Source organism: Nanorana parkeri, unplaced genomic scaffold, assembly GCF_000935625.1.
Source record: "Nanorana parkeri isolate BGI_ZX_2015 unplaced genomic scaffold, ASM93562v1 scaffold18, whole genome shotgun sequence".
NCBI classification, from domain to species: domain Eukaryota; kingdom Metazoa; phylum Chordata; class Amphibia; order Anura; family Dicroglossidae; genus Nanorana; species Nanorana parkeri.
In genome coordinates this window covers 2,373,028-2,392,861 of record NW_017306286.1, presented here as the reverse complement: position 1 = coordinate 2,392,861, position 19,834 = coordinate 2,373,028, and the positions used below count along the sequence as shown (strand labels likewise).

The following is a 19,834-nucleotide window of genomic DNA, read 5'->3' as shown; positions in this document are numbered from 1 at the left end:
GTCGCGTCACTGCTGCTCCAGGGGGGCGGCGCTCCAAGCGGGGTCATCTGGCAGTCTCCGGCCACCTAAATTAGGACCCCACCTGGAGCTCCGCCCACCGGAGCAGCAGGGACGCGACGCTCGGCGAGGTAAGTAAGAAAAAAAAAAAACAGCGCAAGCTTAGGCGCTAGGCATCGGGGCATTTTGACAAGTACAAGTGCTGTCCGATCTCTGTGCAATCAACTTTAGATCTTCCAAGACTATGTAATATGAGGACTTACCTAATCTAGGTAATCAAATTGTATCCAATCAGGCAGGTTGTTGCACTACATAGTGTTGCCCAGAAGAAGGGACCCTGCGCGGCCCCCCGAAACGTTGGCTGTTTGACGCATGTGACGATTGAATAAAAAGTGCTTTACTTCTTGCAACATGTCTCTGTATAACCTTGTAATCTTTGTACCATGATTCAATTTCAAATTTGCCTAGTAACATTGTTTAATCATTTTTTTTTTTTAGACTTCAGCCTATTACAGATAGGTTTACCTGATCCGAATGCATCAAATATCCAAGGTGGAACCCTTCATTCAATGTTTTCTCCTTTCCTTGTTTTTAAAATAAATGCAGTCCATGTCATTTATATAAATAGATCTTTTGTTTTCTACATTTATCACACTGAAAAAAATCCCAAAAAGAAATACTGGGTTGTCCCTAGACAACATAATTATACATAAACTCGCTGTTCAGCATTTTAATATTCTCACTTCCTCTGATTATGGTATTCAGTATATAAAAATGGCTTCAGGCTAAGGCGTCAAGATCCTGTGTTGCAATAATAAGTTGAATAAATGAGAAACCTAGATATTTATTGTACTACTTCCTCTATTATTTATGGTAAGCCAACTCCAGGGTGACTTATTGTTTAACAGTCTGACCTCACTGGTCACTTGACACTGAGTTATTTTTTCCACAGAGAAAAAATTACAAAGAAAAACTGGGTGAGCTTGATTATGTGTTCTAAATATTCCCAGACAATATGTATTTCATAATTGTTTCCCACAATTGTTGGAAAATGTCATGGCTAATCAACAAAAGTCAGAAAGATGAGGTGGACTAAGCCATTCAGCAGCTGAAACTTAACTCTATCAGGGCTATTCACAAAAGGGTGAAGGGTTTGGAGAAGACAGGAGAAGTGAACAATCTAGGTTCTAGGACAACATTGCTGAACTGGAAAGTGAGCTGAATTGGAGAATGTTTCCATATCAGCTATGTTGTCCTAGATTGTTCACTTCTCCTGCCTTCTCCAAACTCTTCACCCTTTTGTGAATAACCCTGTATATTTCACTTTATAGAGGATTTATGAAATTGTGTGTAAATTCATGACAAAATAAAATAATAAGCATCAGCCATACTTTATTGTATCAAATATACTGTAGACCGATAACAAAAAGTGTAACTGGAAATTATAATCAATACACGCTGCTGAAAATCTACCAGTCAGGATAGAGCTGCATGAGTGTTTTTTTAATCTTGGAGATTGACAAAATCTCATAGTGAAAGAAATCACCAGTGTCACTGCAAGTGCAATTCAAGGCAAAAAAGAAACCAGTCACTGAGCTACCAGTGCTATCCACAAAAAAACACTGAAATTGTGCTAAAATCAAAAAGCTTTCTCTGTATAATCTGTAATTTACTGAAACCAGAATTCAGAGAGCGGCTCAAGGGTTCCTAGTGTTTTATGCACCCTGTGTTTCCCTTCTTTTCACTCTTCATTTTCCTTACAGAAAATATCTTCCTATGCCCATTCAGGGCGAATTGACAGGTTCTCTTGGATGCTCATCACAACCCCAAACATTGACATTAATCCTCCTCAGCCTCAGGGTATGCCTCAGCCTTTCAGTTTGTACATCTGTGCCATGTTGGTCAGTATTGCAGCTAACACAGGGTGAATGGACTGTTCCTCACCCACATGTGACAGTGTTCAGGCCTAACCACTGGCTTCTCAGGCCGGGGCACTGCATCCTGGGAGAGAGGAGAGAAGGTCACATGTTTCCCTAAACCTGGCAGTCCTGTGTATTTTCAAGGGCTTCCAACAATGAACAGAATGGCACAGGACCATGGCAAACATGAATACCAGTGGGTGGGGGTGGGCTTTCAAGAAAACCTGTCACTTTGGCCTAAATGATGTTCTCATCAGCCAAGTGTTTCCCCTCTGCTTGTTTTACTTACCTAATTAGTGGTACCTACCCAGATCACTAGTCCCTATGCACAGTTGAAGAACATTGCGATCCAGGCTCCCTGGTCTATTTAAAGGATCAAAAAGCTACTGCAGGTGTTAGTTGCCAACCAACACCTCAGCAAGCTCTAGAGTTATACCATGCTAGTGCTATAATATGGGGGCTTACAGGGAGTACTGCTGACATACAGGTGAAACTCGATTAATTAGAATATCGTGCAAAGTTCATTTATTTCACTAATGCAACTTAAAAGGTGAAACTAATATATGAGATAGACTCATTACATGCAAAGCAAGATAATTCAAGCCGTGATTTGTCATAATTGTGATGATTATGGCTTACAGCTCATGAAAACCCCAAGAACCCCAAATCCACAACCTCAAAAAAGTAGATTTTTACATGCAATCAATAAAACACGGATTGTACATAGAACAATATCGGACCTCTGAAAAGTACAAGCATGCATATGTACTCAGTACTTGGTTTGGGCCCCTTTTGCAGCACTTACTGCAATTACCTTTGCACGATATTCTAATTATTCGAGTTTCACCTGTATAGACACTAATGAAGACTATCATTGGAAGCGCTGGGTTAGAAAGTGGGAAGAATGGATTGGAAGGAGTCTGAACGTGCCTCACACAGTGGATCAAGTCTTGCCTCTGTATAATGGAGCAAAATGCCAATATAGGTGTCAGTTAGCAACCAACACTTCAGCAAGCCCCAAAGCTAAACCATGCTAGTACTATTATATGGGTCTTCACAGAGAGTACTGCTGAAATAAAGACACTAACTCATTGAATGGGCTTGGCTAGAAAGTGGGGAAGACTGGATCAGAGGGAGCCTAGGCATCTCTAATGCAATGGACCAAGCCTTGTCTTTATATAATGGAGCAAAAAGCTACTGCAGGTGTGAGTTGGCCACCAACACCTCAGCAAGTTCCAGAGCTATACCATGCTAGAGCTAAAATATGAGGGCTTGCAGGGAGTACTGCTGACATAAAGGCACTAATGCAGACTCTCATCAAACAGGCTGGGCTAGAACGTGGGAAAGACTGGAATGGAATGAGCCTGGGCATGCCTCACACAGTGGACAAGACCAATCATTGGAAGAGAGGAGCAGATCTTCATTTGGAAGGCCAGTCAAAAGAAGGCAGCATCAGGGCCGTCTTTAACTCGGGTCAAAAGGGGTGGTTGCCCCGAGCCCAGTCATTATTGTGGGGCCCAAAGCAGCTTCCCTTAGGCCTGCAAAAGATACACATGGGGCGCGGTTTAGGGTTGCCACCTATCCGGGATACACCTGGGTTTTGAATGTTGTGTCCGACTTTCATGGCAGCTGGAAGCTGGACACAAGATATCAGGTAGACAGGGGCAACCACGGGGCCTTGGTGTTCCTGGTTGTAAACAGTTGCGTGCCTTATATATGATGGATCTGCAGCTCTGCTACAGAAGGTGTTCTTATGCCTGAGGACTGCGCTGTGATGGTTCGTTCTCTCTCTCCCCCTCCTTCCTTCCTTCCCTCCCTCTCTCTCTCTTTCCTTCACCCCCTTATAGTTCCCCAAACATGCTCTCATGGTTGAAATTATGACAGACAGTTTATACTTGGGCCCATTTACCAAGTTCTTACTAAGTTCTTCAGCGTCTGTCTCTCTTCTCTCTCCTGTCTGTCTCTCCTCACTCTCTCTCCTGACTGTCTCTCCTCGCTCTCTCTCTCTCTTCTGGCTGGCTCTCCTCAATCTCTCCTGGCTGGCTCTCCTCACTCTCTCCTGGCTGTCTCTCCTTGCTGTCTCTCCTGACTGTCTCCCCTCGCTCTCTCCCCTGGTTGTCTCTTCTCGCTCTTTCTCCAAGCTGTCTCTCCTCACTCTCTCTCCTGGCTGTCTCTCCTTGCTCTCTCTCCTGGCTGTTTCTCCTTACTCATCCTGTTGGCTATCTCTCCTTGCTCTCTCCTGGCTATTTCTCCTCGCTCTCTCCTGTATATTCTCCCAAAAAAATAACTCCTAGTGTTGCTCCCAGACTGCCGTATGCCACATAGCGTGGCGTGGCGACTAGGGGGCCGAAGAAAATTTTTACCCAGGGTAAAAATCTATATTAAAGATGGCCCTGCTTTTACCCAAAAAATGCAAACAGAATAATCTATTATGTGTCAACAACCTAGGCACTAGCCTAAAAATTTGCCTTCATTACCAGGCAATTTTTCAGTTTTCAGTGCTGTGGTAGTTTGACTGACAATTACTCATAGTCATGCAACACTCTACCCAAATAGATTTTATATCTAAAAAAAACAGAGCTTTCCTTTAGCGGTATCCACTGTTATTCCATGTAAACAAAGACCAAAATGTTGGGCTTGCTTCCATTTTCTAACAATCACACATTCATTGGTGGTCAGTGGTACTTTATATGCTGCCAAATAAAAAAAAAGTGATAGCACAATCATTAGTGGTCACTGGCACTTCGCTCCCACCTTTACCTTTGATCTGCTGTACTTCCTTCCTGCTGTGTTTACTGTTGTCCATCCAATTCACAATGGAGGAAGGGGAGCTTCCTCCATTGTGAATGTACTGAATGTTTGTAAACACTACAAGTGTTTGCACGTGTGATGGTGTAATTGGTTCACATCAATCACAAGGTGCACAGCCACTTTGACTGGTTCTGCACATTGTGACGGTCTGAGGGGCTGATCACGATGTCACTGCCCCTCCAATGTTCTCTGCCCACTGTTCTCTGCCAATCAGAGAACACCTTATATTCATTGACAAAAATACTAGTCGTTCCCTAAATGGCCTCCGTGCGGAGCAAGCGACCCTCTGTATTTTCACAGAAGGGAAGTCACTCAGCACAGCGGCATGCATTACCCACAAGATCGCTGTAAACAACTGTAGTAGCCAGTTTCTGTCTGATAGTCAGATCCTGTTTTACAGGATCCGTATGGCCCTATCAGGTATGTAATATGCATCATTATGTTGGGCCCAGTTGGACAATGTAAGTTTACATAAAAATGTACTGTATATAATGTACTGTATATAAGAAATAATGAAGAATTGTCATCTATCTCTTATGTTTCTTTTGATGAAGCTCTGTTGAAAATTAGGCATTTGAGTAAGAATGCATTATTGACAAAGGAAGTTATTACATCTGCCTTTTGGCTATTGCCAGTCCGTCCAGAAGCTTTTAATCCCTTGGGTTTTCATTTTAAAGAAAAACTACTTTGACAAATTCCTTCCAATGAGCTGTTCATTGCCTTGTGTTTATTTGAAAGCATTCTTTTTCTTTTTGGTGTGGGTGGGTGAAGCTCAGTCTGGTTCAGTTCACTGATGTGGCAGATTCTTTGTACCACTCACAGATGGTGCTCTTCAAAAAATACTGTATGGTTCCTGAAGCAGATAAAGAAGGGATATCTATGATGTTCATTTGTGGCTTTGTTTTGCTCAGAGACTCTGAGGTTGTCTCTGTTAAAGCAGAAGAAAATGCGAAGTCCGTTCCATTTATAGCCCCCACTGTCCCAATTGGAAACGCTATGTGAAGTAAAAATATATTAGAAGAAAAAATATAAATACATTCTTTACACCATAGCTTCCAGTGAGCTCGTCTAGATGAGGGTGACATCATTGGGCCTTCTTGGAAATACTGAGGAGACCAAATCTCATGACAGGTCATATATGCACAGTGCTGGAGTGACTTCGTCCGAGATTAGGTCTGGATCCCAGGAGAAGGCCTAATGAGTCATCCTCACCTACAGGAAGTGTCAAGAAGTTGGGGTGTAAAGGTAAGTATAGTAAGAGATCTCTTTAAAATGTAAGTCCAATCAATTTTTTTTAGCTTTAGATAGAGTGGAAAACGATTAGAGCCACGGTCAGGTTTTTGCTGCTATCCAAGGCTCTGTTTGTGAAATTGAATAACAGTTTCACTAGACAAGAGATTAGGAAAACCTGCATCGAGTTGACTGGATTCTCCTGAACTTGGAACTTTTAAAATAACCAGAAGCAGAGGTAATACATCTATTAAGAAATATGTTCTCCTTATTGATGCTTTCTCTTTTAGACATGTAGATTTTGAAGGGGGCTTGCCATGCCTTTATGGAAATTATTATATGCTTTCTCAGAAATTAAGCTTGATATTATTAAAGTGTTAAAAATATATAGCCAAAACTCTTTTTTTTTTGTTTCGGTCATCAGAACATTTGTCCTCATTGGAAATTTTTTCCTCAACTCTTGCTTTCATGACAACTTTGAAATGGAGGATTTCCACATATTTTCTGTCTCATGACAATGGTCATCTGGACAAACTGGGGGGTGAATTTTCCCTGCAGGAACAGAGACCACCATAAACACATGGGTATAATCCTTCCCTGCTCTGGAGGAGGAAAAAAAACAGTTTTTCCTTTAAATACACCTAATTTTAGACTTGGGTGTTGAGTTGGCCATGTTCTAGGCTGTTGTCAAGTTCATAAGTTAACAGGTTTGGCTGGTGTGGGACATTGTTTTAATGTCTTCAGTCTGTCTTGGTGGCGTTTAAAGCGGTAGTGACTGATATCATTTACATTATTCACTTATATTCAGAGAAATTGGTTACTGCTTAAAGGAGAAGTATTGGGAGAGTAAAATATCCTCTTACCAATACTTAGAGCTGGTGTGGGGCACTGCAGCTGTTACACGCCAGCTCTATATATCGAGAGATCTATATAACGAGAGAGCGCTATATAACTGAGTGATCATGTAACTGCTGATCGCTCACCTCATGGTCTTCCTGCATATAGTAGGGACTATCAGTCACCGCTCAACGCAGGGATTTCATCAGAGCTCAATGACAGAACAGGCAGAGGAGGGGCTAGAAAGGCAGAGTCAGCTGTCAATCTGTCAGATGGGTGGATCTTGGGAATACTGTCAGGATCCTTCCCAGCAGCAACCTGGCTCTGCACTGTCAGCATATAGCGGTCCGTAGCCTGCTATATACTTACTTTGGGTCCCAGAAATGCATCAGTAAATATACTCCTGTGACCCAAAAGAGAAGTAGAGTCAAAAAAAAGGCTGGGACATTTAATTACCAGTAATAAGGGGCTGTGCCAATGTTTCCTCAAATTACTTGGTGCCAGTATGTGTTTTTAGTTTGCTGTAGTAATTAGTGTTTGCTATGTGTGTTCCTGGGTGATGCCTGCAATCCTATGGGAGAGGGGCAAGAGTTGGTAATGGTAATGTTAATGGTAATGGTGCTCACCTCTCATAAGACTGAGGTAGACAACCTCTTTTACTTACCTCTTCAGTGGTAGCTGTCCGTTTGTTTTACATTATTCACTTATATTTACAGTAATTGATTACTTGTTAATTTATGTTAATCGTTTTAAACTAACTTAGCTGGTGTCTGTAAGTTTATTTATTTGTCTGTAGTCATCAGTATTTGTTATATGCTTTCTGGAGAGCTTGTCTGCAGTTCCATGCAGTTGGACACTGGAGTTGTACTAATACCGGTAGGTCTTGTTTTCACGTATATATTATCAAAGACATGTAATACTGCTCATTGTCAGAAGATGGCAGTCAAAACCATTGGCTGCAGTTTACAAAAAGGAAAAAACATCAGCCTGGTGTTTAAAAATGACTACTTCAGCTAACTTCCTGTGCACAGTATATAGATGAACCACGTGATCTATACCCAACCGTCAACTCACCCCCTAAACAGATCAACAATCCTTGTGGTATTGGAAGGAGCAGTTAAAGGAAAACTATGAAAGGTTTAGGGTTCTATTAATTGATATTAATTTGTATGCCGGACCCAGCAGAGCAATGTAAGGGGGCAATTCAACACTTACCATCAATGTAAGTGCACACTTTACCACTTACCATCAAATCTAAGGGGCAATTCCCCACTTACCATCAATGTAAGGGGCAATCCACCACTGATTATCAATGTAAGGAGCAATTCACCACTGACCACCAAATCTAAGGGGGCAATTCACCACTTACCATCAATGTAAGTGTGCACTTTACTACTGACCACCAAATGTAAGGTGCAATTCACCACTGATTATCAATGTAAGGGGGGACTTTACAACTGACAATTAATGTGAAATGTGAGGGGCAATTCACCATTATCAATGTAAGGGGCACTTTACCACTAACCATTAATGTAAGGGGGCTATTCACCCACTGATTATCAATGTAAGGGGGGACTTTACCACTGACAATTAATGTGAAATGTGAAGGGTAATTCACCACTGATTATCAATGTAAGGGGCACTTTACCACTAACCATTAAAGGAGAACTATGGGGTTAGGGCTTTTCCCCATAGTTCTCCATAGGGTAACGGGAGGACACAAACTAGCGTCCTCCCGTCACCCTAAGCTCAGTATACCGTGAGTTACTGGATCCGCCCAGCTCCTTGAGTGACAGCTGGCTCTGCCTATCTAGAGGCAGAGCCAGCTTGTAAAACCTTGCTTCCCAGGGGTACTTATAAGGATCTCAACTGCGGAGTATGCGTTCTATGTGGAGGAATGGGGATCAGTCTATGCAGCTCAGTCTCCGATGCCCTGTATTTGTAGAGGCTGAGAGGGAGCTGCTTCACATCATACCCCGTATGGAGGAGGGAGTTTGAACAGTCAAACACAAGTCCAGCAATTTGGCTAGACCGCTTACCAGGCACATCAACTGGTATTCACGTTCGTAGCAGACTATATGTAAAGTTAATGGAATATGGCACAACAGTAATTTCAAGCAGAGGTAATGGTAACAAGCAATTGTTGAAGCATATATGCAATGTCAAGGAGTTCAGCACAACAGCAATATCACACAGAGTTAAATGCTATGAGCAATAGTTGAAACATATATGAATGTCAAAGGACTTCAGCACAAGCACTATCATGCAGGGTTAAATGCTATGAGCAGTTGTTGAAACATATATGAATGTCAAAGGACTTCAGCACAAGCACTATCATGCAGGGTTAAATGCTATGAGCAGTTGTTGAAACATATATGAATGTCAAAGGACTTCAGCACAAGCACTATCATGCAGGGTTAAATGCTATGAGCAGTTGTTGAAACATATATGAATGTCAAAGGACTTCAGCACAAGCACTATCATGCAGGGTTAAATGCTATGAGCAGTTGTTGAAACATATATGAATGTCAAAGGACTTCAGCACAAGCACTATCATGCAGGGTTAAATGCTATGAGCAGTTGTTGAAACATATATGAATGTCAAAGGAGTTCAGCACAGCACTATCATCCAGTCTCAGATGGGTCCTAGCCCATATACTTGTGGTTTGTGGAGTCTTCCAGAAACAGGGAGACCCAGGAGGGGTTGCTGTGCCTTTAGATAGGGTCCGGATGGAAGTCAAGGGGGACAACTGATTGATCTGCGCCCTGCTACAACCAACAGTAGGACGCTGATCAATTAACGAGCAGCGGCTTTAAGCCGACTGCTGGAACGAAGTGGGGCGGAGTCCTGAGGTGCTCTTGCGCAGTCTGCAGTTCCAGCCTGGAGGTGAGAGGGGCTGGAGTCCTGAGGCGCGCTTGCGCAGTCTGCAGTTCCAGCCTGGAGGTGAGAGGGGGCGGAGTCCCGAGGTGCTCCTGTGTGGTGCCGCAAACGCGCTCAGCCCCCAGTAAAGGGATTCCCTTGTCGCGCCTGCACAGTGCAACTTCGGAGTCCCGAGGCAGTCCGCAACCCGGAACGACCGTCACGCAGCTGCACCCGCCCCCTCCCCCGTCCGTTCTGCCAGTCAGCGCTGGAGGATTGGAGCGGGGAGGGGGGAATCCAGCCACTCCCCTGTCACGGCAGAGAGCTGTGACCGGATCGAGAGGTGAGCGAACGCCGGTATGTGTTCGCTCACTTCCCGATCTACTGAGCCGACCTGTGACAGTCTCATTGTCACAGGTCGGCTAGAACTATGAGGTGAATGAAAAGCACTCACCTCATAGTTCTCATTTAATGTAAGGGGCAATTTACCACTGATTATCAATGTTAGGGGGGACTTTACCACTGACCACAAAATGTAAGGGGCAATTCACCAGTGATCATCAATGTAAGGGGCACTTTACCACTGACCACAAAATGTAAGGGGCAATTCACCACTGACTGTCAATGTATGGGGCACTTTTCCACTAACCATTAATGTAAGAGGCAATTCACCCACTGATTTACAATGTAAGGGGCCACTTTACCACTGACCTGGGCTGGATTTCCCACAAGGCCAACCGAGGCCTTGCCTTGTGGCGGCAGGGAGCAGAGGGGCGGCAGGGATTCCTATCGCCCGACATCCTGGACATGAAGTTCTGGGCGCCGGGCGGGTAGTTGTTTTGTACATTTAGGACTGCTTTGGGAAAGCATAGCTAATGGTACAGCGCAGCCTGCTCGTTCGTCCTCCCTCAAACCCCTCCCCCGCCGCCCAGCCGGCTACCTCTCTCCCTGCCGGTTGAAAATTTTCATGATGGAGAGTGGGGAGCACAGCGGAGAACGCCTGTTCTCTACTCTGCTCAGTGTAAATAGCGAGAGGGGAGAGCTGTACTGGCAGCCTTCCCCTCTCAGCTGTCACAGGAAACTCCTGGATTGGAGGTGACAGGTTCATTAAGGAGAACCTGTCACCTCTAAATGCTATCAGTAATGGTCTTGCTAGCTCCTGTGTGATAGGAATAAAGTTAAGTGAAAAAATAAAAATAAAAACATTTATAAAAAAGTTATAAAATAAATAAAAATTAAGAAAAAAATAAAAAGGTGATAAAATAGTGAAAAAACTAATAATTTTCTAATCAACTTTCGTTTCTATTAAATAAAATAAAACCGAAAACAAAAATTATAAAACAAATGCTGCTCTATACTTTATTTTTACATGTGATATGTATTCTACCAATCTATAGTAACAGATTAAATATTATATCACCACCATCCATTTTGCACATACAGTACAGTCATGTGTAAAAGAAAGTAGACTTCTTTGAAATCGTATGGTTTTATGTATCAGGAAATAAAAGTCATCTGTTCCAACCTCAAATGAACAACAGTACATGTCATTATTCTATTTCAGAATATATTTATTACAAAAAAAAGCATTTCAATAGGGTTGAGGTCTGGACTTTGACTGGGCCATTGCAACACCTTGATTTTTTGTTGTTGTGTTTCAGCCATTCTGTTGTACATTTGCTGTTGTGCTTGAGATCATGATCCTGTTGCATTATCAAATTTGGACCAAGTTTTAGCTGCCAGAGAGATGGCCTCACATTTCCTTCCCCATGGACGTGCGGGCAGCGGATGTCACCAGTACTATGCGAGTGGCATGTGTTACCAGTCACTGGCGGAACTTCCAGGGTTGCAGCGATTGCAAATGCGATCGGGCCCTGGCGTACCGCCCGCTGGGGGGGCCTAGCGAGGAAGAGGGCCCCCCTGAGATCGTGCCACTCCTTCCCTGCCGCCCGCAGCATGTACGGGCAGCTGTGCGTCAGGACTGGAGAGACTGTCACACTGGTCCCGTAGAATGCACTGCAGGCACCGCCGGGCAGCATTTGCCCTGCAGAAGAGGAAAGGTAAGTCTGCAGTTGGAGAAGGGGTGCACGGGGAAGTGTGGGGGGATGCTGGTGATATTCTGTAGTGCTGACTTTTATTATAATGTATTGCTGGGACCTGTGGTCCCGCATAGCTGGTGATATTCTGCATTGCTGTATGATGATTATACAGCAATGAAGAATAGCACCAACTATGTAGGACTACAAGTCACAGCAATGCATTATATTTTTAAGTAGAGATACCCCAGTGCCAATACTGGGAATTTTCACAAGTACTCATGCTCCTCAAAATGCCCCGATACTAAACGCAGATACCGTTGTTCTGTCGAGAACGCTGATGTAGTCGAATTTGCCGACTTCACCAATATTATCATCGAGGAAACAGGGATTTATTCACAAAGTATTTCGTTTAAATTGTTAATTGTGACCGTTAATAATATGCCATCCAACATTTACTGCCACCCATCATTTGCTGCCATGGATGGCATATTCTTAACAGTCAATATTAACCATTACAAACAAATACTTTGTAAATAAATGCCGGTTTCCTCGTTAATCCCGTCTGTACGTAAGCACAGATACTGGGTCGGCGTTCTTGACAGAACAGCAGCACTAAATTTTAAACAAGTGGCTCCTTGAGGTCCTGCGCTTGCTGGGGACCTCGGCAGCCTTCCTGTTAACCACACGGTGCCATGCCGGAGGGGGGTTGGGAAGGGGCCCTTCATGGTTTCTTGCGCCTTGGAGGTCCTAGTTACGCCACTGCCTTCAGTACTGTGTGGGCGGCAGGAGGGAGGAGGTATACATGTGGGCCTGACCAGTGCTGTGTACTAGCGCCGGGAAGGTCCCCACAAGGCTACCCTGAGGTCTCCAGCAAGTGCGAGACCTTACGGCAGCCAAAATAATTAAAACATTAAAGTACCATTATTAGTTTTATTGGGGCATTTCTTTGGAGTAGAGTACTCATGAAAATGCCTAGTATTGGCAACGATACCAACACTGGTATCGATATTGGTACATCCCAAGTCAGTGCTGTTTTGGCAAAGGGGGATATACCTCATATATGGTGGGAGGTCAACATGGTATGGCTGATTTTTAATTAAAAAAATTATTAAACATATTATTTAGTATATCATATATTTCATTATATAATTAAATGTTGATAAATGTATTTATTTCTTTAAAAAGTGCCTTAGATGAGAGCTGGATAGGATAGCACTAGGCTGGAAGAGAACATACCACACAAACTTCTCTTCTGGACTGACCAGACGCTTTTGGAAACAGAGAAGAACTGAGTGATTCTGATTGGCTGAACAGAAACAGGAACCATACCGCACTCCTTACCGGGATTCCCACTTGATGAAGATGGGTGCTCGAAATGACTGCGGATGGCACCGCCACACATTGCCTTTTTTTCCATTCGGCACCTCCCACAGTAATTATACACCTAACAGCCAGCGTTTGATCTAACTTTTATGATCAAACTGACTGTATGAGTGGTTTACTATCACCCCAATGCTCAAGGTAAAATTCGCATTGTGAGCCCTTGGGCTACTGACCCTGGGTGAGTCACACTTATATGTGCTGTTGGGAGTCACTGATGGTTTAATAGATATGGCTGGTATTTACATCATTCTGCACACGTCCTTTTCAAATACTTAACGGCAGGTGTGATGTCATACCGACGCCCTAGGTGGATGGGAGTGGTTTCACAGAACCCAGTTGATTGCTATGTCTAGGTATATATTGTTGTAGGTCTTTCACTTCACTGTTATCTCTGAGCCTGATGAAGGGGACCCTGCGAGGCCCCGAAAGCGCTTGCCAATGAGATACAGCTATTGGCAATAAAATATTTTGCTTTTTCAACTCATGGTGTGCTGGTGACATTTTTCTACTATTCTGATTGGCTGGTCGCGTGTGGACGCTTTGTGATGCCTTCATTGAATCTCGTGCTGTGATTGGCTAGAGATGAACTTTTTCATCTCTCGACCCTGCGCTAGGCACGCTGTCGCCGGGCAGAGCGGGGGATCGGAAATCACTAGACACACTGCTCGCGAAGGGCCGTGAGTCGCAGCTCGCCTGTGCTCCACGCCGCTTCGCGTGCACTGTGTCACGGCCTTAAGTTCTGCTGTCTATTACATACTCCTGACTGATTCCAGTCTGTAGTAGTCTGTGTGAATACAGGCAGTCCCCGTGTTACGAACAACATAGGGACTCTAGGTTTGCTCTTAAGTTTAATTTGTTTGTAAGTTGGAACAGGTACATTTCTTAAGTGTAATGCCAGCCAAAAAAAGTTTTCTTGTTTTGGATAGCATAGGGAAGGGTTAACCCTCTGTAACGTTTGTTTTGCTGTGTGTGCCCCTGTTCCGAAGATTTCACCTCACTTTCTGTCCCTGTGACAATTGGATTTTGAACATTTTGGGTTGTCGTGGAAACAAGGATTGGTGATAAAGCTTTAGTGGAGTCACTTATTTGCCATGATAACTCTTACAGGAGTGAATTTCCCTTCCTAGGGGTAGATTTCCTCTCACTTCCTGTTGTCTCAAGGACAGGAAGTGAGATTAAATCTTTCTAATGAGGATACAGATAGCAGTAAAAACCTCACAGTGACCCGGAAGAAGAGGCGGGAACCCCTCGTCTGCATGTCTAACAAGAGCCAACTTCCTGTAATGTACGTTCAGTACTACAAACCAGACCCAAAAAGGCGGGCACTCCTCGTGCTGTACAGTAATAGCCTCTGTTTGTAAGTAGGGGTCGTATGTAAGTCGGATGTTTGTAACTCGAGGACTGCCTGTACTAGCAAGAATACAACCTCAGTCAAAAAAATTAGACCTACTTCTTAGGCCTCATTTAGATGGATGGATGAGGGTGGATAGGCTAGTGTGTTCAGTGGCGGCTAAACTCTGTATCTGGACACAGCAGCTCTCTGTACTATGACCGCATTCTAACTGGGTGATAAGGCTACGTTCACATGGGATGATCTTGTGTTAGTGCAGCAAGAACCTACGCATTCCTGCAGCAGGAATCCCAAGTGTCCTATTCAGATGCAGCCGCTGTACCCAATAAAGTAAATGACAGGGTGACAGCGGCTGCATCTGTAAGCTGCAGGCCGCATATAATTGTACATAGGATAGATAAGTGTCACTGGATGCATCTATCCTGTGCCCAGCAAAAATCATCTATTCCAAACTGCAGGTAATTGTTCCATATAGCCCAATCATGTGACTCCGAAGGCCCTACCCCAATCCAGGGGTGGGGCCAAACATGGAGGTGCATGTGACGGACCCCCGTACTCAGGATGAATATGTCTGCCGCTGTATTCTTCCTTGCTGAGGAGATATTGCAACCTGAAGATCTTTAGCTCTCAGTTTCCCCAGTCACTGGTCGAGGCACGAGTGTAGGGTGAAACAAACTCTGATTTATTGACCGACTGCACAAACTTTTATACAGCAAGTGATGAGATCAGATTATAATCCCATCACATCCACCCTGCCTTCGCCAGACAATTGGTCTGCTCAACACCACAGGGTTTCCCCTGCTAACGAGCTCCAGACAGCCATAGCAGGAGCCTGGCCAGAATGTCATTGTTCTGAGCTCCTTCAGAGTACAAAGGGAGATAACGAGGGCTGGTGCCGATAGTCTTTTCATAACCAGGTCACACAGCATAACGCACTTAAACATAACCCAAAACCAATACACATTTAACTTATAAACTCATCATCATGTCGTCACAGTGCACTTGAGGGGCGGGGCCAAACACTGAAGCACAGCGACGCGCTGGCTGGACTCAGGGATCAGTGACGCGCTGGCTGGACTCAGGGATCATTGGCGCGCTGGCTGGACTCAGGGATCAGTGGCGCGCTGGCTGGACTCAGGGATCAGTGGCGCGCTGGCTGGACTCAGGGATCAGTGACGCACTGGACTCATGCTTGAAAAGTTACAAATTAGCTTGATACTTGACTGCTGTGAAAACACGGAAGAGCTAGTCAATGTATCATGTTAATCCAGTCACATTGCCCCTTTGTTCATTTAATTCCAGTCACAAAGCTCCTTCATTCATTTTATTCCAGTCACAAAGTACTTCATTCATGTTACTTTATTCAGAAAGCTTGTTCATTCATGTTATTCCAGTCACAAAGCTTGTTTATTCATTTTATTCCAGTCACAAAGCTCCTTCGTTCATGTTATTCCAGTCACAACGCTTGTTCATTTATTTTATTCCAGTTAAAAAAACTTGTTCTTTTATTCCAGTCACATAGCTCCTTCATTCATTTTATTCCAGTCACAAAGCTCCTTCATTCATTCTATTCCAGTCACAAAGCTCCTTCATTAATTTTATTCCAATCACAAAGCTCCTTCATTCATTTTATTGCAGTCACAAAGCTCCTTCATTCATTGTATGCCAGTCACAAAGCTCCTTCATTCATTTTATTCCAGTCACAAAACTCCTTCATTAATTTTATGCCAGTCACAAAGTTTGTTCATTTGAGGAATACTCCGAGCTCTGTAATCTCCAGACCCCACAAGTGTGTGAGGAACTACAAGTTCCAGCAGAGTGTGCTGAGAAGGTTGGTGATATTTGGTTTGTTCCCCGGAATGTGTGTGAGGGAGAAGTTGAGAGATGACAGTGAGCTGTGTGTACACAGAGAGGGATGTGAGAGCAGACATAGGCGTTAATCCGAGGTTTGGGAGGGAAGTCAGCCAGGAACAGGGAGGAGGAGGGGGGCTGGGCAGGACTCCTAGAGCTAACTGGAGGAGGTGATCATTCCATATACACAAGGACAGGTGGGGTGTGGGGGGCTTCTAACATGTTCCGCTCCTTCCTCTACTCCTACATGACGCAGGCACTGTGTACAAAGGATCAGTCAGTGTACTGACAGGAGGACATTGTACAGCCTCAGCTCCCGGGACTCTACACAGGATCGCAGTGTCTACGCCAGGGTCTGTGTACTCTACACCGGGATCTCAGGTCAGATCGGCTCTCCCAGGTATGTGGATGCTTCACTATAATCCGAAGTCCTGATAACACACATTACTATTTGTGGGACAGATCAGAGCAAGGAGCAGTACTATGAAATAACTCATCACCACCGATCACTGACGGTTCAATGTATGGTGATGGATGGGGAGAGGACACGGGGTGTCTACACTATCCCCTGTGCTGTGCTGTGATTGAACTACATGTACCTTGCATGTTTCCACCACAGACTGGACATCAGATGTAATTGTCTTTTATATTACTTTATTACCCCTAGTGTCAGTATTTATTGCTTCCAGGATAGCTCCTTCATTGCATCTTGTATTGCTTCCAGGATAGCTCCTTCATTGCATCTTGTATTGATATATATTGCTTCCAGGATAGCTCCTTCATTGCATCTTGTATTGATATCTATTGCTTCCAGGATAGCTCGTTCATTGCATCTTGTATTGATATCTATTGCTTCCAGGATAGCTCGTTCATTGCATCTTGTATTGATATCTATTGCTTCCAGGATAGCTCCTTCATTGCATCTTGTATTGATATATATTGCTTCCAGGATAGCTCCTTCATTGCATCTTGTATTGATATCTATTGCTTCCAGGATAGCTCCTTCATTGCATCTTGTATTGATATCTATTGCTTCCAGGATAGCTCCTTCATTGCATCTTGTATTGATATCTATTGCTTCCAGGATAGCTCCTTCATTGCATCTTGTATTGATATCTATTGCTTCCAGGATAGCTCCTTCATTGCATCTTGTATTGATATCTATTGCTTCCAGGATAGCTCCTTCATTGCATCTTGTATTGATATCTATTGCTTCCAGGATAGCTCCTTCTACTCGCGTTATACTGAGACGCTGAAGCGGATCCGACAATTATGTCTGGATCCGCCCAGCTGCGTGAGTGACAGCTGGCTCTGCCTATCTAGAGGCAGAGCCAGCTGTACCCGCCCCTCCCCCGTCTGTTCCTCCAGTCAGCGCTGGCGGATCGGAGAGGGGAGGGGGGAATCCAGCCCCTCCCCTGTCACGGCAGAGAGCTGTGACAGGATCGAGAGGTGAGCGAACGCCGGTATGTGTTCGCTCACCTCCCGATCTACTGAGCCGACCTGTGACAGTCTCATTGTCACAGGTCGGCTAGAACTATGAGGTGAGTGAAAAGCACTCGCCTCATAGTTCTCCTTTAATTCCAGGATAGCTCCTTCATTGCATCTTCTATTGATATTTATTGCTTACAGGATAGCTCCTTCATTGTGTCTTTGATATTTATTGCTTCCAGGATAGATTCTTCATTGTATCAATAGTTATTGTCTCTAGTGTCAATATGTATTGCTTTTATAGTACATAATGCTTCTGAGTATTGCTATTTATTACTTCTAGTACAGGTCGTTTATTTCTTCCAGTATCAGTATCTATTGCTTCTAGTTTGGTCATTTATTGGTATTTAATCCTTCCAACGCAGGCACTCTTGTTGCCGCCAGCGCAGGCACTTTCACAGTGGCCTTAGCCCTTCCCTACTCGATCTAAAATGGACAAACTTTTTCTTGCCTTTAGATATACTTTAAGCTAAAGCTAAAACTTGTTTTGGGTTCAGTGGACACATGTTATATTCTCTGACAGATATGTGTGTATTCCTTATGGGGATATTTACCCTATTTGGGGTGACTATGTGCCATGTATGCTATTTATTTATTCCTTTTAGTGCTGACCATAATAAATACAAAAGCACTATAATATACCATTGACACAAACACAATAACCCAACATACATCCTAGTTTTCTTTCAAAGTTCTGCATTCAGGGTAAAATAGGTAGGTATCAGTGGTGAAGGGGGTGGGCTATCAAGCTCTAAATAAGCAAAGTACAGATTTTTAAAGGAAATGTGTTCATGGAAATATGGAGGCAGCCATTGCTGATCTCTCTTTGCATGCGTCCCTCCTTGGCTTTTTGGGAAGATCGGCAAGGGCAGCCTTCATATTTTTCTCCCAAAAGGTTTCCCTGAGGACTAATTCACAATTTAGCGATATGGTGTGTGAATGCTACGTGCATTGCGTTCATAAAGAAATGGTCTGCCAACACACTACAATTGGGAGAAGTGTTAAAGTATTTTCACTTGTGCCTCCTTGAAGGAGGGACGATGCAAGTTTTTGTCATTTATGTCACCATAAAAATCCATGTTGACCTGTCCCTGTAGACCAAAGGCGCATCTACAACAAAGTGCGCCTATGGCGTCCTGCCCAGCTCCTGCTAACCATTGATGTCACTAGCTGCCAGGAGCTGGGCAGGCGCCACCCAGAATGTCCAAGGTTGCTAAGACCTGGACAGGAAGATGTGTACAGGCCATTCACATCTCACCAACCCAGAGCCGTAGTTAGCTCCTTTTGCGCCCGAGGCAAGAACAGAAAATTGTGCCCCCCAACAGACTTTTGCGGTATGTGATGTCATGCGCCTCGCCTCCAGGATGGCGGCGCACGCGCAGAATGCTTTGGAGGCCAAATCCAAAATAGCATAAAAATATGTTTCGTTTGACGAAACTAATGAAAACATTTTTAGTTTTCGTCCATTTAGTCGGAAACAAATTTTTAGTCTCTGCACATGTCTAGTAATATGTTTGCGTGTGTGTGTGTGGGGGGGTGTGGGTTGTGTATGTGGTTTTTTTTACTGTTGGGGGGCTTTGGGGAAATATTGGGGGTCTGCCCATACAGGTGGGGGAGAGCAGCGGGGATCAGAGGAGAAACTGGAGCATGTGCCGCTCCTCTTCTCCCTCCTGAGCCGTGGCGTGTTGGCCACCTGGCGCCCCTGTTGCCAATGGTGCCCTGCGCTCACCATTGCAGCAGGGCAAGGCCCTGGCTGCGCCCTCTCTCAGCTGCACCTGAGGCAAGTGCCTCACTCGCCCCATGGTAGCTACAGCCCTGCCCCAACCAAGCCCTTAGCAAACTGGGATGCTCTGGCCAGCATCCCGCTCACATGCACATCTCCCCGCCCAGCTCTTAGCAACCTGTGATGCTCTGGCCTGCATCCCGCCCTGCTCCTGGCAATCAGTAACATCACTGGTTGCTAGGTACTGGGCGTGATGTCAGCCAGAGCATCCCAGGTTGCTAAGAGCCGGGCAGGGAGATGTGTATAGAAGAGGGGTGGGGGAGAGAGAAAAAGTCAGCTGTCTCT

General features: G+C 44.4%; 1 protein-coding gene across 2 annotated transcripts in view; it reads left to right on the top strand.

Annotated features, from left to right (window-relative positions):
- The first annotated feature begins 16,647 nt into the window (after positions 1-16,647).
- TRPV4 (transient receptor potential cation channel subfamily V member 4) overlaps positions 16,648-19,834 on the top strand; it is a 66,374-nt gene continuing 63,187 nt past the window's right edge. For both annotated transcript variants that reach the window (XM_018560982.1, XM_018560975.1), the window contains exon 1: positions 16,648-16,678. The gene's annotated coding sequence lies outside the window, so the exon portion shown is untranslated. The remainder of the gene's footprint in view (positions 16,679-19,834) is intronic.